The sequence below is a fragment of the Motacilla alba genome, chromosome 20, assembly GCF_015832195.1.
Source record: "Motacilla alba alba isolate MOTALB_02 chromosome 20, Motacilla_alba_V1.0_pri, whole genome shotgun sequence".
In the NCBI taxonomy this organism is placed as follows: Eukaryota; Metazoa; Chordata; class Aves; order Passeriformes; family Motacillidae; genus Motacilla; species Motacilla alba.
This window is the reverse complement of record NC_052035.1, coordinates 5,692,112-5,715,626: the sequence shown is the minus strand read 5'-3', so window position 1 is coordinate 5,715,626 and position 23,515 is coordinate 5,692,112. Positions and strand designations below refer to the sequence as shown.

At 45.5% G+C, this 23,515-nt stretch overlaps 1 long non-coding RNA gene across 1 annotated transcript; it reads left to right on the top strand.

The window, feature by feature from the left end:
- Window positions 1-4,682: 4,682 nt before the first annotated feature.
- On the top strand, window positions 4,683-22,462 carry LOC119710362. The gene is made up of 3 exons (XR_005259542.1): window positions 4,683-4,764; window positions 14,006-14,217; window positions 22,377-22,462. It is a non-coding gene; the product is annotated as an uncharacterized LOC119710362 (long non-coding RNA).
- Window positions 22,463-23,515: the final 1,053 nt, after the last annotated feature.

The following is a 23,515-nucleotide window of genomic DNA, read 5'->3' as shown; positions in this document are numbered from 1 at the left end:
ACATCTGGCTGAAGATGTCACCCAGGAAATCCAAGGCTTTTTATGCTCTCCCTCTTTGCATACTTGAGAAACAGCCACAGTTGATCTGACCTTTTAGGATATCTGGTTTAAAAATTCCTACCCAGTACAGGTTGAAATGTGCTGTTATAAGAGCTGCAAAATAGCTCTAGAGTCTGCCTGTCAAGTTTGATCATGCCCTGAAAAGCCAAAATGTGCCCATCTCCTTTAGAAACTCAAATAAATTGCTTTAGCCTTATCTAGAGCTTTGCAGTGACTGCTGTCCTAATGGGATGAAGCACGGTAATCAACTTTATAGAGCATATTTCCATGGCACACCCGTTATGTCATGCCTTGTTTACACAATTGGAATTAGGGATTAGGAAGTACACATACTGGGCAGGGGGCCAAAAATACTTTTACAGCCCTGATTTACTGGCTAGTCCATGCAGGACTTGGGAACTGTGCGTGCATTGGCTGCGGGGGGAATGTGACTGGTGTTGGAGTGCAGGACTCAGCAAAGTGCAGGGTCACATCACAGTGGCTGAAAATAAACCTGAGGGCTGGGCAGGTGGGCCCTGAGTGTCGCCACGTGAGCCCTGGCAGGGCGGGTGGATGGGACAACTGCTGCTGCTGCACTGGTGTCTGTCCCCCTCCAAACACATCTTCAGGTGCTGACCCGGTACCTGGGAGTTAAAAGCCCCCAGCACAGAGCCTGGGTAGCTGGTGGGAGATACATGAATAGTGATTGAGAAAAAAACGGGTTTAACGTGTCAGGATGTGCAGCTGACAGCAGGGCTGGGCAACCTGTGCCCGTGGGCACTGCCAAGTCCTGGTTTGATACCTGCTCCAACAGAAGCACAATACTTGCAAAGAAAACTCAGACTTGAGAGCAAACTAGATTTTCCAAAGAGTTATCTTTATTATTATCCCAGAAACAGAATCACAGATTGATTTATGTTGGAAGGAACCTTAAAGATCATCTTGTTCCAACCCTCTGCCATGGCAGGGACACATTCTGCTAGGACAGGTTGCTCAATGTCCTGTCCAACCTGGCCTTGAACACTTCCAGGGATGGGGCAAGGAACATCTCTGTACTAATAAGAATGATGTTCCTTGCCTAACAACTGTACAGTTCTAGGAACAGAAAAAGTTCTTAACTTTAAATATCATTAATGTGTCATTTATGGCCAGAGAGCAGGAGAGGTTGACCCTGCTCTTTGCCCACTTGCAGAACTCTCCCTGGAGAGGATCCATCCCTGCCTTGCTGAGTATGAACCAGGGCTGGTGCTCTTTACACTCACATGCCCAAACCCAGGGAGGGTGGGCTGAGAGCAGAACCACTCTGAAAGCTCTGAGGCCAGGGGTATTTCCCAGACAGAGTGCTTCAGATTCAGAGAAAATGGGGCAAGGTCAGCAGGGGGATGGATTTGGGCACTTCCCCATTGCCAATTTCACAGGAGGATGCAGAGGGAATAGGAGGACTGAGTCCTGCTGCAGAGCCAGCCTGCTGCAGCCACCTTCTCTGGGCTCCACTGATGGGCACGGGCACTGATTTACCCTGCAAAGACACAACGTGCACCAAGCTCGTGTCTAAAGCAGCCAAACCCCATGAGCTGAACCTCACTTGGAGCTCAAGCACACCTTCACTCAAGTTGGGAACAGTGAAGATATTTTTTATCCTCCACAGATGTCGTTGTTAATTTGTTAGCCGTGTACAAGTGTGAGGTTTGCCGGAGGAAGGCAATTTGTGCAGTTTTTAGCTCATTCAGTGGTGAAGTCTGCTTTGTCTCTTGTGGGAGCAACTTCGCGGCTCACAAAGAGACAGAAATAATCTGTTTTAAAAGTTGTTGGAAGGACAGTGGATTTATGCTCCTGTTGTCAGAAGGGAATGATAATGACCCCCTGGTCCAGCCCTGGCCTACCATAAGCAATTTCTGACTCAGAACCCACATCTTGCACTTGAACTGGAGCTGGTTTATTTTATTTTTACAAACACATCCAACCCTGGCAGGAGGGCTTTATTCAATAGCAAAATATTTTTCTCACTGTCCTTAGCTGGCAGGAGTTAATTGTTCCCTTTGTGAGCTGTGAATGGGTTTGTGCTGTTCCACCTGGCATCTCTGCTTTTGTTTGTTAATTAGGTATTAATTGCAGAGGCTGTTGGGGATTTGTAGGTGAAAAGAGCATGTGTTTATTGGTCCTGCATGGAAGGGGCTGAAATGAATCGAATTTGGTAACAACAGACCTTGTAACATCCCTAATACATATTTTCTAGGGGGTGTTATGGTCTGATGTTCAGTGAGACACGGAGAGGTGAGGGAAAGTTTTTGGTTATTGATTCTCTGAATGTTGCAGCTCAGCTCGTGCATTGCTGGTTAATGAAATACAGTGGTGAGGGAAGGAGAGAGGCAGAGGGCTGGTTTTTAAAATATCAAAGTTGCTATAAAATATAAAGTGAAATTGTGGAAGGTGGGTTAGCAATGAACCAGCTCCTCATTTTACGAGTTTCATGACAAAGCTAGGAAAAACCATGTAAAACTGATCCTTGGGGTAGCTGGCATTGTTATAGGCTGCTGAGAACTACTGGAGAACTGAAATGGATAGCCAGGGATTTTATACCTTTTGAAATAAAATTACAGAATAAGGTTTTCTACATGGAAAAGAGAACAAGACAACTGGAATTGAGGAAATAATACTGAGGAGGGCAAGACACTTCAGGTATATAAAGGATTATTTTAATGTTCTTTCCTAAAAACTTTCAGCAAATCAAAATATTGAGGTATAATTATTTCAATTCCTTCTGATTGAAGAATATATTAAAAACATAAAAAGAGAAGGCTACAGTTTGGAAAATGGATATACCTGAGGTAATTGCTTGACCTACAGGTTACAAGGCAAAGGTTGTTACTGAGAAACTCCTTAGGGGAACTAGAAAATAAAAATATTCACTTCTCCACAGCAGACTCATCACAATCTACAAGGTGTCAGATATGGCAGGAAGGGATAGTGTGGGGCTGCAGACCCCTTCATCTGCCTTTCTCCTTGAGAGCTGCATTTGCCAAGACTATCTGCTGTGGCCATCTTGAGAGCGCCTAAAAATTCAATTTCCAGAATGATGAAGAGCGCAAAAGAATGCGGAAAATGAGGTGGGAAGAGATTTTCAGTGGAGAGCTGCACAATTTCCTGTTTAATACTGTATTTTAAAGCCTCTGTTCTTTTGTTGTGCTGCCAAAGATGTCTCAGAATCCAAAAACCTTGCATGGATTTTTAAAGTGATTTTAAGTCAGTTAAATGAATGTGTAACTCCCGATAAGGCAGCTCGTGCAGAATCACGCTGCATTTCTCCAGCAGTCTTGCTGAACCAATGTTTTTCTCCACAAAACTCAGGCTCTAACCTCCCTTGCTGACCCTTGTGCTTACCTGTGCTCTCCTATCAACCTCCTGGATCAGGACAATGTGCTTTTCCTACCCTCAGCACCCCTATTTACCCTGTTCTTCCCCAGGTTGCCAGGGGGATGCTCAGTATCTGTCATCTACACAAACGTCACAAAGTCATCGGGACAAACTAAACCCATGGATTCTCTGTGAAAGGAGAAGGATTTTGTAACTTGGATGGGAGTTGTGGGATTTCCACCCTTTGCCGTCTACTCCAATGCAGAAACCCTGGGCAATAGGCATGTGAGCCTGTGATTTGGAAAACAAAATCAGGGACTGTAGGCTGTCATTTGTTTGCCATCTTAAATTAATCCTATGTGATAATTTTTGTGGTTCCTCCACTTCCCATCACGTGGGCCTGTTCTGCTCATCATCAGCAGCAGCTGGACAAAGCAGTGCATTCCTCTGCCTTGTTTAATGTATTGCCTTCCCACTCTTCTCTCTGTCCTTCATCTCTGCCTTCAATAGAAGGTTTTACTGTCCTTGAGAGTTTGCTTGTCCTGCCCTCTCCTTCCACACATCCCACAGATTTCTCTGGTTACCTGCATGAAGAGGGAATGTTCCCATGTTTGTGTGAGCAATGGCATATTCTCTGGACACCCCAGTGGATCAGGGACAGTGGCAGTTTTACAAATGTAGATTTTTTCTTTTTTAATAATGAAACCAAGTTTTTTCTTCTAGACCAGTGTATTTAAGTTGATGGTGTTGCAATGGCAATGTGACTCCAGAAGACTCTGCTCCCTTACCTCATGTCAGCCCATGTGAGACAGCACCAAGGAGTGGTTTGGCCATCTGAGGATGTGCAGAGTGCCCAGAGGGGTGTGCTAGACAAGATGATGATGGTGAGGCCTTCCAGATGAAGCTGGCTCCCAGCAGATAAGTGTTCACAGGGCTATTTTCAAAGTCCTTCACCCTGCCTTGTTGCTTGTTTTAACTCCTGACAAAGGGTCATGGCACTGCCCAATGGGTTCTCATCTGTGCATTGGCTTTCAGAGAGTTTAATAATCAGCAGGTGATGGTTGTATCTGGGCTGGGAAGGTGCTGCCTTGGACTGTGACGTTCCTGTTGGGCTGCATCCACTGATTATGATGATTATTTTCAGCAGCTTTATTGCATTGATGATAAATTCAGACGTTCCTCTTATAAACAACAAGAAACTTTGAACCTTTGAAACACTCCCTGAACTGTGGAGAACTTGTTAAGCTGGATTACCCTCAGTGAGGAAGCAAAGTGCAAAGTGCTGCCAGCCTTGTGTTACTCACAGGTCCTTGCAGGTGGCCTCAGAGAATTTTCCTGGTTCCCCAATGACCAGTGAGGGGTGCTCTGAAGGTAGGGGCACTGTCTTCTTTGGCCACAGTGGGAATTTGGTACTGTTCACCCCAGGAAAACAGGGGTCTTTGATAAATATTTCTTGCTGATTGTGTGTGATACTGCTTTGCTTCCTGAATCATTTCCCCTCTCCTTTCCTCCAAGGCTGGAAGTTGATTTCATTCAGGCTTTTCTCTTCTGATGAGAAGCTTTGAGGTCTGTAAGAGTTTTGAGAATATTTCATCCCCTGCCTGTTCTTTCTTCTGCTTACCCAGTCTTTTGCTGGGGATGGGAAGACAGGGAAACTCCAGAAGAAGGTGAAAAAGAAAGCTGTGATTGGATATTTAGTGCTAGCTGGAAGGAAACTCTTGCTCACTTCTCTCCCTTACTCTTCCTCCTCCCAGGATGCTTTTAAAAATAGGAAGGATCTCAAATTGATGTCAAAACAATTCATTCTTGAACTACTCTGCAGAACACAGCAGCTGAGCATCACCTTCAACACCCAAAAAGGGACAAAAAGCCCATGAACACTTTTCTTGAGTTTTTGATTTGTCTCATCACTCTTGGGGCGTTGTTGAAAGGTTGTGGCTGTGAGTTGAGTACTGAGTGTGCAAGACTGGCTACAGGAATGGGGCAGGAAGTTGTGCTAAAGTTATCAGACACAGCAGAGCCCATGGTAGCTGTGTAGGATCTGCCTCCTACAAACAGCCCAGAGCTAATTCAGACTGTCTTGGTATCACAACAGGCTCTAAACTCTAATGACAGTGACCAAAGGAACTTCCTGCAGGAATATGAGATGGTCTCAAATCTCCAGAACCATAAGCAAGGCTATATTTCCTAGGGCAATAATTATTAAATAAATAATTAAGATATGTTTAATAGAAAATGTAAATGATGTATTTATTCCAGAATATGTTTTGCTCTGTAATACACAAGGGACACTTGTTAGAACAATATCCTCAAGAGGAGCAAGTGTTTCACCAGCCAAGGAAAAAAAGACCTCCATGAAACAACACTTTTCTTTTTCTTCCCTCCAGCCCTATCCAAATACTGTGGTGAAAGTCATCTGCTTGGACTTGGGAGGTTTGTTTGCAAACAACTGCACTTCTTTTCCTGCAGAGCTTAACTGCAAGTTTGCTCCTTGAAACCAGACAAAGTCACTGGCTAGTCAATGCCTGCCTTGAACAGATTAGTTTGAATTCCTGTGTATGTAGTAGTTTAAGCTCAGCTATTGGTTTCACTATACTTCTGTTTGTGTTAGCAATGAATTGATTTTTTTTTTTTTTACTGTCCTAGTATTTTAAAAGACCCAAAATTCTCCCTTGCTGCCAAACCAGGATGGTTATTAAAGGATTCTAATATTCTTTCCTTTTTATTGCCAGAACTGCTTTTAGAATAAACTGACTATGTGAAAAGTAATTCCTTTATGCCCTTCACTCTGCACTTCAAGAAATGGAAGGAAGAGGAGAACATAAGGCCTTGCACACCCAAAGGAAAGAAAATCTTTTCTTTAGCACAATCTTATTCTGAAGGAAAACTCTCTTGTCTTATCCAGGTGTAGTCTCAGGCTCTTGGGATGTCAGAGAGCACCTGGTTCCTTGCAGGCTCTCTGTCCATTCTTAGGGTATTTACTGGATATAATAGGGTTTGTTTTTCTGATTTTTAACAGGTATTTTCTGTTGCCATCAAGTTGGTGGGGAAGTCCAACCTGCCAAAAGCAGCAAGGAGCTTCTTGTCAGAGGCGAGTCTGATCTTTGGGAGTTGCAGAGGAAGGGACGACACACTCCTTGGGCTTGTCCTCAGGACCGGTGTTGGGGCTCTTCTGCCAGGATTGGTGGCCAGCCTTTGACAGTCAGTGAAGCTCCTGGCAGGACGGAGAGGGAAGCCTTGAGTCAAAGGAATATTGTCCTAAAACAAGTGTCAAAGCTACCACGGGCAGATGCTTTCAGGGCACAGTTTATTTCCCAGCACTGGGGAGCAGGGAGTGGGTCAGGTGAGTGTCTGCAGCCTGGCAGGAGCAGTGTCAGTCAGAGCTGGATCTTGGGAAAGCCTCGGTGGAATCGTGAGCAGAGCTGATCAGTGTGAGCATGTGGCTTTAGTAGGTTGGTTGCTGCTGCTCTTTTCCTTATGTGCAAGTTTTAAATGATGAACTGGACTTTTCTTTCACCAGTCTAAGTGAAGTCACCATACTTAGGAAGACACAGCAAGTTAGTCCCTTCTCAAATAGAGATTTTTACACCTAAAAGTAAACTCAAAATTGTATGTGTGAGATGGAGTAAAGCAGTGCCACTCTTGGTTCTGGAGCTTGGTTTTTGAAAAGACATCAGGCCAGTATTTTGTGATCTCTAAATTCTTCCTGTCCAGATAACAGGGACAAAAAAGGCAAAAGCAAAGATACAGTGTTCACAACTCACAGGCTGCTCCCACTGTATATTTTTCTCCTGTCTTTCCCAGAGGGCTTGGATTTTCTCAGTGACAGCCAGAGCAAGAAGTGCCAAGGAGACTGAGCAGGACTGAGAGTGCAGCAAGGTCTACTTGTCATTCCTGGGGAAGACTCATTTCAAGGAGCAGGCTGACAAAGTTTAGCCTGATTTAGGTGGTCAAGAGGGACCTGGCTTAGCTTTGCAAGGCAGAAAAAGGGGATGCATTTCCCAGCATCAGGTTATGCAAACCACTGAGGTGGAGGTGGGAGGGGCAGGCTGGCTTCGAGTCATTTTGTATCTGCATGAAAATGGAATTCAAAACATTCCCTCTAGAGTGGTATCCAATACCAAAATTGGATTTGGGAACTCAGAGTACATGAATATTTGTGCTGTCAATAAGAGTTATCTGTATACAGACCCCTTTCCTTGTCTGCTTTCTCTACCATGCTTCCTTCTTAATTCATTTTCAGTCTTTAATGTACTGTTGTGTAGCATCCTCTCCCATTAGGCCCTGTAATGTGCTCCGATTGCCTTCAGCTTGACTGCACTTAATAGCCAGCGTAAATAGAACTTAGTGTAGCATGCACTAACATCTCTATCCATTGTCCAGAGATTAAATACATGCCACAAATGGTTTACGCATCATCAGCCTCGAGCCCTCGTTTCATAGCTCCCAACCAAAAGAGGATATTAAATTAATTTGCAGGTTGCTTTAGCAAGGCCTAACAAAAAGAGGGGGGGAAAAAAATCCTGAGGGTCACTCTGCATATAATATCCATCAATCAAAAAAGAGGGGTGGAAAATGATAATAGCAGGTCATTATAAGGGGACAGGTGCACACATATTTAGCTCTATGTCTAGTTCAGGTCAAAGCTTAATGGTGTTAACGGCGAGGAATGCAGGCTATGTGAGCAGTGTGGATCTGTGAGGAAGAGGCAAAAGGGCAGCTCTGTGACAGGACAGCACTGCCTCTTCCAGATCTTCATGATTAACCCTTTACTCTGCCTGGGCAAGAGCTGTTCAGGAACACTGAGCTTATGAGAGGAAGGAAAGGAGCAAAGCAGAGATCTCCAACTCTTGTGCTGCAGCAGCTTGTAGCATTGAGAGTCAGCAAGGAGGCAGGTTTGGGGTAGGGCAGTGAAAATGAAATTGCAGAGTGCAGGGCTCAGGCTGCCACAACCTGGATGTACTGTTATCATGGGCAGGGGTTTTGTCAAGCAGCAGGAAATGCAAATGCTCCTCGTGGAAAAGCAGGAAGGAGATCTGTGTTCAGCAGGGAACATGGGCTAACAGAGATGAACAATGGTCTTCACAAGGGCCAGGACTGGGAGAACTGGATAAACAATGGCTAGGCCACATCTCATCTACTAAAACAAGAACTGTGACTAAAGTAGTGAGATGGATTTAAAGTGAAGTGAGGTTGACAAGTTTGAGAGGATAGGACAGAGTCCTTGACTTATGATTATGAAGGAAGGTGCTACACAGCTGTGGCTGCACACAGACACTGTGTGCCAGCCCTTCTGGTCAGTCTATGCTTTTAGCTCAGTGGCTGGGACAGACATGGAAAATGAGAAAGCTTCAGTCACACTTGTGGTTCCAATAAACAACTGGGAAGACACAGTTAGGTTTGAAGGACCTAGCTGAAAATTAGGCTTTGTGCCTGTGGTGAGTAATGTCACCCATGTATGCAAATCTTTTCTCTTTGTTTTAAGTTTGATAGCAATCCATGGAGGTGAAGGAAAATATCAGTGATTATGACTGTGTTTTAGATGCCGGCATCAGGGTTCTGCAAGGTCTTGTTGATGAATAATAAATCACTGCATCATCTGGAGTGATGTGGTTCAGTGGCACGTTCCCCTGCTTTCTGGACAAGTGTGTTTTCAGGTGCTGCATTCTGTAGTCTTCATGAGGAAATGATCCAAATCCTCCCTCAAGCCCACAAAAACACACTTTGACTGACATGGATCATTTTTCTGAGGCTCAGTAAGAACCATCCATACCCTGAGAAGTGATATACTGGGAACTAGAATAATTAAGTAAGGAAATACCCTTTACCACAAGAGTTTAAATGCCCAAGGACTGCTGTCATAGAAATCAAGAACTTACAGTCTGTCAGTTGATATTTTAAATGCTGTTATTCCATGCCAATTTTCCCAGGCTGGAGCCATGAAAGTGAAGAAAGGCAAAGCAACACTGCATGTTAGCAAGGGTTCAGCAGAAGTTGGAAGAAAGAAATTTGCTAGTTAAGATACAAATAAGAAGCCAATTTCAAGCTCTGTTTAAGGGTAGAAGATTGGTTTGAGTGCATTTGGGAAGGAAAAAAATACATGAAATAAATGACTTTTTTAAAAAAAAGATTAATTTTGGGAGCAGGAGGATCTGTTTGGGAAAGTGTTCGTTCTCGATGGAGTGGCCCACACAAAAGCAGAGGTGCAATTTCCCCAAAGCCTTGGTGAGCTTGGTTGCCCCATGGTCAGCCCAAGAGTTGCTTACAGATGTGGTGGTCTGTATTCTCTCATGCTCCATTCTTCCCCCCCATTTTTTCCCCATCTTGTAAACAGCAGAAGCTGCTTCTCTTGGGGCTGGATGGATGGGGAAAGATACGAATTTCATCCTGACCTGCTACAGAGCAACTTCAGCCAGCTCCTGCTCCAATTCTCACTCCAGGCAGATGCTCAATCCACGTGTTCCTGGGAGTGAGGGCCAGGGAAGGGAGAGGGAGGCGAGAGGGAAGAGCCTGATGGGGCTGTGCCGTGTGCTCCAGAACAATAGATGATCACTCTTAATTATGGCAGCCTGAATGAGCATCGCTCTGCCGGCCCCTCTCCTCCTGCTAGCTGATCAATACGGTCTTAATTGCCGAAGAAAGGCAGTATCCTACACAATCACAGCACAATGGTTTAATCACTTGGACGCTTAAAGTTAATTTCAGGCAGTTCATTTCTCATTGCCTCTCCCTCTGTCAGGCATGGCTTGTCTCCTTGCACACACAGGTGCACGCGTGCTCGCAGCTAAAGGTGGGTTATCAATAGCTGTTAGTGGGATTATTTGAGCTAATTGAAAATGTGGGGAATGTTATTATCATACATAAGCTTAGAAGGGATTTTCTTTTTGGAGGGGGGGTACGCTAAAAGCGTTTATTGAGACACTTCTTGAGGGAAGGAATAAAATGCTCTTCTTTTCTGGGCAATCCCCTCTACTGCTTTCATGCTGACCTGTCCAGATACTCTGGGGACCCTTAAATTGGTGGTCAGGTGATGGAGCAGGATTGGAACCTTATGAACAGCTGGAGTGGAAATTCACCCAGTCCTCTCCAGCTTTTAGGGATCCTCAGGCTCGTGGGCTGTGTCTCTGCTGGGTTGTTTTTGTGGCTGGCAGAGCGTGGCCACTCGAGAAGGTGTTGTTGAGATCCAATGTGATCCTTGGCTTCAAATAAGGGCATATCTGGCCCACCGTCGGCAGAACTTCTGCTGTTTCAGATGTGCAGGTTGTGCTTGGATCACATTTTATAGATGAGGGTCTGCTGCAGCACCTTAATCCAGTTTTGAATATTGCCCAATAGATCCAGGTGGAAGCCTCAGGTTTGGGGGCTGTGAGATGCTGCCCACAAGAGGGAAATTTGGTTGTCCCTTCCTCCTTAACAGAGCTGAGCATCACCACAGCAAAAGTACAGGCTTTTCAAAAGCCTCTTGTGATGCTGAGTGCAGTTTCTGACCTTCACTTTGAGACTCCTGCAAAATCCTCTCCTTTTCTTCTTTCCCCTACCCAGCCAGAAATTAAGCCCCAAAGCTGACTGCTGGTTTTGTAAATTCTTTGAATGCTGCTGACTTGTGGCTGCCTTAGAAAACCTAGATCAAGAAAACACAGGTAGAAATGAGTTCTGACCCAGGGGAACCTGGTCCAGTGGAGCTCTCAGGCATCACTTTGGCTTGTGAGTCCAGGCATCTTTTATCTTGGTGTCAGAGAGAGGGGCTGCCCCTTGCTGGCTGCCTGTGCTGCATTAAGGAGAATTCTCACCCTTACCTGGGCACTGAGAGCTGGGAAATCTGCTCTCACAGGATCCAGGACACCAAGGAATATCTGAGAATATCTGAGCAAACACTTGCTCTGCGTGTAGGATAAGGCAGCGTGGCAGCCAGTGCCATACATGTAAAGGACCTGATGGAAGGTGAACAGAGCTTTTCAGAGCTGTGAGAGATTCATCCTTAGCAACAAAAATATTCTGTGAAGCATATTGCTGATGATGGGAGATGGGATGGAAAGAAGACTTTCTTGAAAATTTATCTCACAGCCATTTTAGTCACCTCCATCTTTGTTCTGTATTGGACTATTGCCTACTGGGACAAAGCTTCTGGCTGGAGGCAGCCAGAAGTTTCTTCTGAATGCTGGTCAGATAAGAATGAAGTTCACAGGCTACACTGACATTTTTTTTTTCCCCAGAAAATAATTTTCAGGATAAAAATGGTATCCTGTGTTTTTGTTATTATTTTCTGGCTACTGCATATCTGAAGTTGCAGCTCTCTCTACATCCTGCAGATCATTTTTCCATGAAGAATAGCAGGCAATGTTAGAAATTTGATAAGAGTGGCTTTCTCCTTTGATGAGTTCCTGCCCAAAATCTTAGGCAGAAGATGAGGAATTCAGCATGAAGGATACAGACCAAGAGAAAGGACCTGACAGAAGCACAGTCACTCCCTTTGTTGCAATGCTTTAGGCTAACCATTATTCACAGCCCTTTCCTCATATTGCATCTTTCATGATTTGCTTAAGCGATTTTAAATTGCTTTTGTGATTTCATTTAGCAGAGACCACAATAAAAGTGACCCTTGAGTTTATGAAATGAAACAGCCTACACAAAGGGACTGAGGGCCTCAGCAGTGTGTGGGGTGACAGGTTTCTGTGCTGCACGGGGTGTGCTTGCCTGGGACAAAGGGATGATAAAGGGCTTGCAATGAAATGGTGCAAGAAAGGAACATTTCTACCAGAGCAGCTGGTGTGAAACCAGTGCTGACCAGCCCTTTGCCTGTGCAAATGAAGGGAAGAACTTTGCCAGACATTCCAGAGCATGGCCATCACCCAGATTTTTTTTGTTAAAAATAAGGTTTTGGGGTTTTTTTGTTCCCCCCTTAATGTTTTTCTTGATGAGGGAGGCAGCAGGCAAATCGCTGAAGGTTTTTTTTTTCAGCAGACCTCTTCAACAGGGGAGTTCATTTAGCACAATGTCCAGGGCTCTGAGCTTATGGCCAGGAGGAAAGCTGATCTCACTTTCCAGATGCTGTCCAAGGTGTAGCTCTTGTACCTCACCCTGCCCCGAGGTGGTTTGAAGCAGTGCTGAGATCATAGGCTTGGATTGATGTAACACTGCAAGTCAGTAGAAATCATTGGGAGAGAGAAGGGAGGTGGAATATTGCTAAAAAAAAAAATCCTTTGTCCCTGCAAAATCTTCTCTGAGAAAGGCAAAGGCAAAAACTGTCTTTGGAGCTAATATTCCAGTCTCTATTTTTTTTTGTATCCAGTGCCCAGGTATTTGGGAAGTGATTTCCAACACCCTGCCTGTGCATCCCCAGACATGTTAGCCTGCTGGAGTGATGCCTCTTGATAACACCGTGATGTTTTTGACTGCCCAGAAATACAGCTGGGCCTCTCCAGAGCTGAATGAGGCGCAAATGAAACAAGCATCAGCAAAGTTGGTGCATTTTAGCACAGCTGCTTTGCTGGGCTGCTCTCTGCTGTGCCAGGGAGCAAAGCAGCTCCTGGGAGCACTGCAAGGGAGGAATCCCAAGTCTGACCTCTGATTTCTCTCTGGGATTGCCTTCTGCTATCTGAGACAAAGAGTTAAGGAGAACATACAGAGGAAATGATAAAAAAGTGACCTATTTTCATGCTGTTTGCCTGCTCTTTACTGTAGATGACAAGTGGTCTGGTGATCTTAGATGACTCCCAGGGGGATGAAGGGCAGGATTTGAAGTGCGTTATTGGTGACACCTCATTTAAGGTATTACTCCCACTTCCCACCACCTTGCAGGGAAGTCATGTCTGGAAAGCCCTTGGGAAGAGGCTGCCTGCAACTTCCCTGCCTGGTTCCCTGTGGTTCCCCTAGCCAGGGAAAAGCAGGATAGTTTTTATTCCAGCTGCAGAGCCCCCTGTGTTTTAGCAGGAGCCAGAGGCTGTGCTGTCGTGCTGCAGCCTGGCTTGTTTCTGCTCTGAGCTTCTCCAGGGGCTTCAGTGAGTATTTGCAGAAAGAACAGCCTCCCTTCCTCTCTGCTCCCCAAGAAAAACAGTTAAAAAACCCCCAATAACCCCAAAGCAAACTTTTTTAAAGGAAGGAAGGAGAAGGCAACGGGAAGCTGAAGCACTGGGGGAAATCTGATTTTGAGATTTTTGTCGCTGTGGTGGCACAATTTCCTCTGATGCAGCTGTGTAATGAGTTCACATCTGTTAATGCCACATGTTGCTCTGCCTTGCACAGATGCAAAGTCTCAATTTTTCTAATTAGCAACAACATGAAGTATATCTTAATTTTCTGTCCCCCTTCCCTGTAATAAACGTGATATTAACAAGGTTACATGCCTGCTTTCACGGGGTTTAATCCAATGAGGAGCGAGATTGGGTTAGATCACACTGTTCTTTTCAGGTGGGGTCTGCCCAGCCACAGAGACATCCATTCATTACAACAAGCAGAAAGCACAGGACAGGGGATGGGGCCACACTCCCCCCTTTTTGCAGCAGCTGTATCAGTCACAACCACTGTCACCTGTGTCTGTGATGCTTCAGCCCTCTCTGGACCACGCTGCATGTTTGTGTTGTACATTTATTTATTTATTTATTTTTTTTTACAGTGTGAGTGCCCAGGAAGGCCTGTAACACCAGATCCAGCTGCATTTCTGGTCTGAGGGGATGGAAGACACAGCCCACATCCAGGCAGGACAGGAGCAGGAGATGCTGGAGGCTCCCAAAGCCGTGAGAAGCTGCAAAGCAGCTGAATCTGCAGAGAACAAAAGGGGCAGCCCTGTGCCTCTTCATGCCCTGAAGTGCTCAGTGGCACCTCTGGGTGAGGCTGAGTGACTTTCCCCACTCCTGGCTGCAGAAATGCTCAGCTGGGGCTGTTGGGGACCCTGAGAGCACAAGCTGGGGGGCTCTGCCTGTGGTCCCCACGACACTGATCAGAGCAGGACAGGGACTAGTGTGGATGGAGCTCTCCCTGAGCAGGATGCAGCCCTCCCTGGACAGGCTGCATTCATATTCCACCTGACTCTGCTGGGAGGAATCCATGGGGACCCCAACAGCGATTACTTGTGTGATTTAATTGGCATTATCATTTTAGTGGCTTGACAGAGATAAATCGCCCTATTGGGTAAGGCTGCTACTGTGACAGCAAAAGCAGAAGGAAAGACTTTCCTCTTCTCTCTGGAATAGGAGATGACTACCAGTGTATCTTAATAATTAGTGCTGTTATAATTAATCGGGCTATTTGAGAGTCAATCTAACAAACAAATGGAGGGCTTGATTGTTCAGTAATTGACAATTTGTTTCCAATATGGTATCACTTGCTTCTGCTTGTGCAAAGAAGGAAAAAGACACAAAACTGAGATTACTGGAGGGCTGGGGCTTGGCCACAGTGAGGACAAGTGACTGTGTGAGAGAGCATGGAGGAAAAGAGTGTTCCCAGACACTGAATGTCCCAGGGACCCATTTGTCTTGGAAATACACACACACACACACAGAGTTATGATTCCTTCTGTTTCCCTGCTTTTCAAACAGTTGCAGCCAGCTGTCACTGCCTGTGTGGGTAGTTTTACAGAACAGTAGAGTTTTCAGGCCTTGGCCTTTCCATACAGTTTTCACCCTGGTTATATTCCTGGATTGGCTCAGTCCAGACTGTGTTTATTTCTTTGTCTTGTCTCAATTTCCCCTTTCTCTCTGTCTTACCCTCTGCTCTGCAGTGCCATGGGTGCTCTGGAACCTGCAGTAAGTTGTTTGTTGATGCTTTGGATGGAAGAACAATGTGTGGCCATGGCAAAGAGTGTGTGGGTGGACCAGGCACTGCAGCACTGGGCTGGTGCTCTCTGCATTCAGACCATACTGTGTGTGCTGCTCCCATTCCTGCCTCCAAAGAAGGCAAACAGAATAAGAGAGTGGGCAAACAATTTTTTAAATTAGAATTTCCATTATTTGAGGGAAGCAAGATACAACTATTTTGCTGGTAAAATATCTCTGTGATGATATCAGGTTTTGAAAAATGGTTAAGAGTCTGCTGTTCTCCAGGAGATTCTCTGCTGCTGGCTGCAGGAGAGCTTTTTTCTTTCTTTCTTTCATGTAAGACCTAATACATCTGAGTTCTGTACGTCTCAGTGCTCCTGCAGCACATGCTCAACTCCCATGGGCTTCTGAGCTCCTGTTGGTGCTGGCCTGGAGGATGCTTTGTATCACAATTAAAAGGTAGCAATAATCATGGCTGAGGAGGCTCTGCAGGGAGTTCCAAACTCTTACAGTTCTCTGGAATTGGCCTTGGACACCAAATGTGTATGGATGGATATCCATATGGTCTGGGGAATATAATTTTGGGCATGGCTTTTGCTCCCAATACAGTTCCTTCCTGTTGCAGCAGAATTGTTGCTGCACCCAGAGAGGCTGTGAACAGCTCTGTCAAGTGGCAGCGCTTCTCCCCCGACCCAGTTTAAATGAGATATGAATAATTGATTTGCCTCCTGAATAATTAATTGGATATTCAATAATGAAAGTAATTGTTTGGCTCATTCCCCCATTGATAATCAAGCTAATCTTCCCCTTCAATATGTGGGCCATACAGATATGTAAAGCAGAGAGACAGTTTAGAGGCTGATAATGCAGCTAATGTGCTCGGTGCGGGGTCACCTTCTCCAAATATTCCAGCAGCTCCCAGGGCTGCTCTTCGCTGGGTTATCCACTGCACAGCCAAGCTGTGTGCAGCAAGGGTTTGTTTTTTTCCTCCTCGTTCTGATTGCTGAACATCTCCCACCAGGGAGGAGTCTTCTTTTACAGTTTAAACAAAAATCGTCAGATGCCACTCGCTCCAATTAAGGCTTCCAAGGAGGTTTGCTCTTCCTCCAGTCAATAGTGCAGGGATTAAAGGGAGCAAGCAGTGCTCTGAACTCATGGGGCTGCTCTCTTCTGCAGGAATTAGAGCTCAGCTCCACAGAGAGCCTCAGAGCTTCTTTTTGCCATCAGCCCTTTAGAAATCAAAATCAAACCAAAACGTGTTAATGCTGATTTTGCAGCTGCTGCATTTGGGTTTGAGTTTCTAATGTTGCAAGTCCCAGGAAGCCTGGGTGTCAGAGCTGACACTGCTGTGGCACAAAGTAGATGTGCCCTTTGGAGAGGAGTTCAGCACTGACAGTGTGTGAGCGGATGACACAGTCTCAGGTTATCCCAGAAGCACCTTGGGAATGTCCATCTGAGGTGCCCCCATGCACTGGGCACTTACCAGATGTGTTTTGGGGACCTGGGGTTGAACCCCAACATAACATCACAAAATCAAGTGGTGTGAGGAGATCCACATGGCTGGGCCTGGGTCAGATACTGAAGGGTTTCAATACTGGCACTTACAAGCTGGAAGCTCAGAAAGCCTTGCCTGCATCCCCTCATGTCCCACCTGACCTCTGATTCCTGCACATTTCTATTGGGTCTCAGAAGAGCTTGAGGTCCTGGCAGGTAATGCAAGTCACAGAGTGTGGAAGACATTCCCAGGAGGTGCTGTCCCAGAGGTGCCAGTTCTGACTGGTAAATAAATCCTCTGCCACTGTTGTAGGCTTGATGGCAGAAAAGGGCATTGAGGAATCTATGAGCTCCGTGGGTTTCATCTTGGGCTTGTTTCTAATGAAATTAAGGGCTGAGAGAAGCCTGTTCTCACCACATTGTGTGTTCAAAGTTCTGCACTAATGACAGAGCTTATCAACATTACTGGGGCAGAAAAGCATAAAAAGCTCCTTGAGACACCATGTACAGGAAGGTGAGGGCTGGGACAGTCTGGAGCGAGGGGGAGAGGGAGCTGTGCTGCTCTTGCTCCTGAGATACCTCCTGGATGCCCAGTCTCCCACCCTCCCTGGGCTCTGTGACTGATCCATGCCCTGCAGAGATGTGACTCTCAAATGGTCTCTGCCCTGGGTCTCTGCTCTAGATGTTCTGAGTGGAAGTTTCCTATGAGAGGCTTTTGCACTGGCTGGGACGTGGCTAGGAGCTTTCAAGCATCTTTCATTGAGTCCTGAGCCCCTGCTCTGAAGGCAGAGTTCCACTGTGGTGGGCATTCTCAGCAAGAATTCCTTAAGCCTGGAACACAGGGGATTTATCTCATTGTACAAACCCTCACTTCCTGAGGTGTCTGTCTGGAGGGCAGGAGATGAAGATGTCATTTGGGAATACCAAAGCACTACAGCTCCAGAATAATTTATTTTGCTCTTAGGCCAAAACCTCCAGGACAGTGAGCAGCCCTTGAGGCAGGGAGAGCTACGTGTGACTGGTACTTCTGACTCCCTGAGGTTTCAGCCTCTTGGTCCCTCCTTCTCGTGGCAGCAGCACTGAGCAGAAGCAGTTACCTGGAGATTGGAGGACTCTTATTATTAATGTGTATATGGGAACCATTTAAAACAAGGAAGGAAAGCAGCAGAGTGTTCCTGGAGAAGGATGTACGTGACATGACAGTGCAATCTGGGAAACCCTCCCTTGCAAAAGCTACTTGAATTTAGATACTTTTTCATTTTAACCAGTTTAATTTCTTTATGAGGGCTTTCATTTGAAAAAGTGGCAGCACCGACAGGGCTTGGAAAGATTCGTCTTCAGCCAATTTACTCTGCAGCAGATTTATCATTTCATCAGTAATTTAAGCAGAGACACTTGATTGTGCATTCATTTATACAGCTCAGAGCTGCTTGGTTGTGCGTTACTCGTGGAAAGTGTGAGGACAGATCAACATGGAAGGGGCAATGCCAGGAGTGCTCCTGAGAAACCTCTGCAAAGGTGACTGTCTGTGGAGAGGGGAAAATGGCAGGAGCCCATCAGTAAAACCAATAAAACCCAACTTCATGTGAAGCTTTTTCTCATCACAGGCTAATTTAGTGTGAAGATGGCAGCACCACCCTTCTCTTCCCCTCCCTTCTCCAAGCTATTAAGGGGTTTGTGAGGGCTCCCAAGATCAAAGCTCCCTCGGTGATTTAATTGATGTGCAGCTGCTGCCTGTGAGTGGAGGGAGGCAGGGGCTCTGGGGAGGGAAGGGGAGCACGGGGACACACCACAGCCCTGCCAGAAGAAATAGTGCAGAAAGCCCCCTGCCTCTGCCTGGCAATCCCAGCGTTATTTATGCACACACATAAAGGGTTCCATGCATCCCACTGAAATCTCCATTATTTGTCAGTGAGATCCCCCCTCCCTCCTGCCTTAGCTAACATTTACAGTAAATCTGTTACACTGACCATTAAATCTGGAGCTGCCCTGAGCGATAGTTTCAATGGGTGTGTTGACAGCCCGAGTGTTAATAATGATGCAAACACTAACCTGTTTATTGATTTGCTTTTTGTACCCTTCATTCTAGCTCACTCCTTCTCACTCTCGGAGGAGAAATCCTAGAATTAGTAATCAGGTGACAGCTCAGAGCCCCCGTCTGTTCCCAGCAGTGTCATCCAGCCCAAACTCCCGGAGATAAATCACAGGTGCCTTATTCTGCCTCTGCCAGCCATTCAATATACTGTTACTCAATGCAAGATGTAGTATTTGTCATTGGTGCCAGCAGACAGGAGGGAAAAAAAAAGAAAAAAAGAAACATTAACACAGACGTGAAAAGCTTTTAACTTTGACAAGAGAAGCATAGGGGAGTTTTACATTTAGCCCCTCCACGGAAGGCCAGTGCCCATCCATTAATGCAGCTTGTCAGACAGTGGGTGGGGTAGAATGGAGCTGGGATCAGGATGCTGAGAGGAAACCTGAGGTGCTCATGGTGCTTCCTCCTCCTGCTGCTAAGTGGATGCCTGCCTACAGCACTCAGGAGCATGGAATTGGTGAAAGGCTTTTTGGGTTCCTACAAAAAATGTGTCTATTCATGAGCCTCCTTGAAGCTGAGACGTAGGTGTGTTTGTAGAGGGGGTGCAAACAGCAGTTTTGATTTATGCCCTGGGGGCCTGAGAGCCTGTTCAGACCATGGGGGACACAAGGTGAGCAGTGACACAGCCCCGAGGCCCTGCTTGTCCTCTGCTGAGAAGCAGCTTGGCCAACTTAGAGTGCTCCCAAACCACTGTCCCCAAACCACTCCCATCTGAGCTACCCAGCAAGGTCCTCCAGGCTGTAAAGGGTGAAGAGCTTTGCAAGAGCCTGAGCAGGAGGCAGGAGCTCACATCTGCAGGGGATCAGTCCTACACGAAGCCAGGAGCTGCAGATGCCCTCCCTGTGCCTGGCTTGGTGTGACACCCAGCACAGGCAGCACAGCTTTGCTGATGAGCTGCACAGGCTTGTGAAAGAGGAAGCTGGAACTGACTGAAATCTAGGCTTTGTTTTCCCATCTAGCAGGGCTTTTTGACCTGTGCTTTTTATGGTCAGGAGAGAAACCTGCCCGTAAATAGGCAGAATTTATAGACCCTGCAGGGGCTCTGATATATTCCCCAGGAGCTGGGGCCCCAAAAGGCTTTCAGTGACATTTATAAGCTTCACTCAGTTGTCAGACCCCTCAGCTCCTTTTATTTCTGCTAAGTTTATAAGCTCTGAAAGAGCAGTGTGCAGTGTTTATTAACTGCACTGCAGAGCTGAGGAAAAGCAGCTGATCCACAAGAAACACAATTCTACCTGTACCAGTTGAACATGGTTCAAACCAAAGCTCCACGTTCTGTCTGTTTGATCCTCTTCTAATATGCACCCATCACCAAACAGATGGATGTGTGTCATTATAGAAAATAAAATTACACCAGTGGTAAAAGTCCTCATTGATGCCTTAATTCATTAGGAGGAACCAGAATGGAACATAACAACCAAGCACTAAAAATGGTGGTTTGTCAACCCTTAAATATTAGTATCTATGTGATCACGTAACTGTGTCCATAAGGAGAAGCTAAAATCCAAAGAAAATAAAATATATTTATATATTATATTATAAAATATTAAATATAAAAAATGGTATCATGCAGGTTTCAAAAGGACTAACATTTTAAAATTAGGATCCTTCAGCTCTGTGAAACATTGAGTTTCCCAGGGACAGGGGAACCTGTGGTGGCAGCCAGCAGTTTGGAAAAAAAGTGCTGTAGTACATGGAAGTAGCCTCAGGACAGCAGGATCAGCCACTGGTTTTGACATATATAAAATAACTGTGCTCAAATTATAAATCCCAGGGTATTTTAGACTACATGGTATGTCTGCAGTGATTCTGAGGAAAACAGAGCTCTTTCCACAGTGGAATTGACATGCAGGTTTACTCCAGCTATTGGTGCAGAACAAAGCAGTGGCAGACACCTTGTCTCAATTTCAATAAATCTAAAGAGTGAAATGCTGCCTACAAGATTAAGCAAAGTTTAATTAAGTACTACTACTACTACTACTACTACTATTACTACTTCTTCTTCTTCTTCTTCTATTTTATTTTTAAAGATTAATTGAATTAAGGATACCCATGTAAGATTTCAGGACTCCTTTTTTAAACTTTTCAATATTTTGTTTTTAGTTTCTTTTCACTTTTTTTTCCTAATAGGACAATATCCTAAATTTTATTCATCACGTTTCCAAAACTGTAGAGTTGATCATATTTGGGCTGGGCAGTTGTGAAGGAAAATATAACATTTCTGATTTAATTAAACATTTAAATGTGCTTGGACCCCACCTTTTGAATGTGGATGAGAGTTAAAATTATTGTCTTGGCTGACCAGTGTTTTCCCTGTAGGAGCTCAGGTTTGGAGTTCTCAGGTTGGTAACAAAAATCATGTGATTTTAACAGAACAGAGGCAAAGGAAGAAGAAACAGTCCAGAAGCTGGGGACTGGGAGGGATGATGAAATAACAGGGGTATTTGTAGACAGAACTACTAGAAGTGGGAAAAGCACAGAAATAAAAGCAAAGCCCAAGAGGAACAGAAAGCACATGAAATTAGTGAAAAGGAGAACAAAACCTCATCCTGTGAGACACAGGAGAAGGCCAATCTTAAATAATTATAGCAACAGTTTGACTTTAAAATCAGGATGTGTATTGGTCGTGGCTCCTCCAACAGTGCAAGTCTCTCCTCCTCCCTTTCTTTGCACAGATTTCCCCAGACAATTCACAGTCCTTTCCTTCCTTTATTTATGTGGTTTCATATTTCATGGCTTTTGGTTACTGTATTCCCATCATGATTTATGACCAAAGGGAAGAATTGCATCCAGGTGATGATCCAGTCCATTATCTCTGGGGAGATGCTGACCACTGTAGTGGAGCACAGAGACCTGTTGTACCACGTGATGGAGAACAAGCAGAAAAAGAAGGATTCCAGCTTACGAGGGAAAAGCACATTCTTTTTTTTAATTTGGACCGTTGGATACAAAGAAAAAAGAATCCTTTTTTCCTATTTTTCATCTTCCTGAATGGGATGTATTATTTAAAAAAATACAGGAGACCAAATATATTCAATGTGCTAACACACAGCTGCCTTAGCTGAAATGACCCATTTTAAATGCATGATACAACGGGGTAAATCTGTCTCGATACCACCCTTGGCTGGGCTGGAATTTTTTTTTCCACTTTTTCCTTCCAGTTTTCTGCTTTGCCATTAATAAATCAAGATTTCTTGGCCCTGCTCTGCACCTTCACAGCTTTTGCAGGTCATTAAAACCAAGACAGGGCTGTTAATCTCTTGGTCCCAAGGTGCATCGACCCACTGGCAGAGAGGGAGGCTGGGACACTGGTGGGACCATGCCCTTGGTCACAGAGCAGGGGATGCACCCCAGGGCCACATTCATTCCAGGAATGTCACCCTGAGGCCAGGCCTGCCCATCCTGCTCTGACAGCAGCCCTTGTTTTGGGGTGTGGACCTCAGGATAAATCTCAGTGTCCCTCTGCTCTGAGCCCCAGCACTTTCACTGCCTGTGCCCTGCTTTAGCAGTGGCTTTGCCAAGGAATATCTCCTTCTCTGCTATTATTGAGGTCTTATTCCCACTTGGGTTTCTTATCCAATTCAGCCCTTCTATCCCTAGTGGCATGTAGGAGAGGCTAGCACCCTTGCTTTATTTTTCAGGTCTCTTCCCATCAGTGAAGGGCAGGAACAAAGCCTGGCAATGAAAGGCAATTTCTCCTAACCCAGTGGGCGAGCACAGTGTGGTAAGAGTGCTTTTAAACAAAAACAACAAAAAAAAATCCAATAACTTCCATATAAATTGTCCAGGAGAGAAAACTTTGTGTTTTTGACATTTGTAGCTGTTTCAGCATTTTTCCGTGCAAGATGAAAAACTTTTGCATTGAGCAAAACACAGATTTATGATCAATAAAGTGAAGTTTAACAGTTTATAGGGACCATACATTCTTTTTTTAAAAATCTGATATTAAAAACTATTTTTCCCTCCCAGCCATGTGAGAAAGCCTCTCTGGTGTCAGAGTTTCAGCATAGTAAAGCAGCTGGCAGAGTGCTGAGGATAATCACTGGATGGGGTTTCCTGCAGGATGAGTTGCCATCCCCCTCTTGCCTTCATGGAGTCATGTACAGGAGGACCCCATGAACACCTGGGTGTGGGCCTCGAGCTCTGGGGCTGGGCTTGCCCTGTGCTTCAGAGAGTTTAGGAACACAAGGCTTTTGCATGTCCCTTTCTGGACCATAAAATAAACCCATTCCTAATAACTCGCCCACAAGGCTCTGCAAGCCCTCCCACAGCACAAGATGCAGGCAGAGAACAGGCAGCTGCTGCCAGACAGAGTCCCACAGGTGGTTTGGGAACTGCTTGGGAGGACTGGGTGTGTGTGAGATTTCATTGGCACTGCCCCATATCAGGCTGAAGTCACTCAAGGAGTGCTGGGCTGGCTTCTTCCCATCTCTGCTCTGGTCCCCAGGAGTGTGGAGCAGGCAAATCTTTTGGTATTGCCCTCTTACCTTTACCTCTCACCAGCAATGCTCACCTCCAAAAATGTTCTCATAACAGCAGCACAGAATGGTTTGGTCAGAAGGGACCTTAAAGCTCACCCAGTTCCACCCCAGCCATGGGCAGGGACACGTTCCAGCACATTCAGTTGCTACAAGCCCTGTCCAACGTGGCCTTGAACATTCCCAGGGTTGGGGCAGCCACATCTTCCCTGGGAAGCCTGAACCAGGGCCTCACCACCCTCATGGGGAAGAATTTATCCCTTGTATCTAATCTAAATCTACTCTCTTTGTCCCTTGTGCTT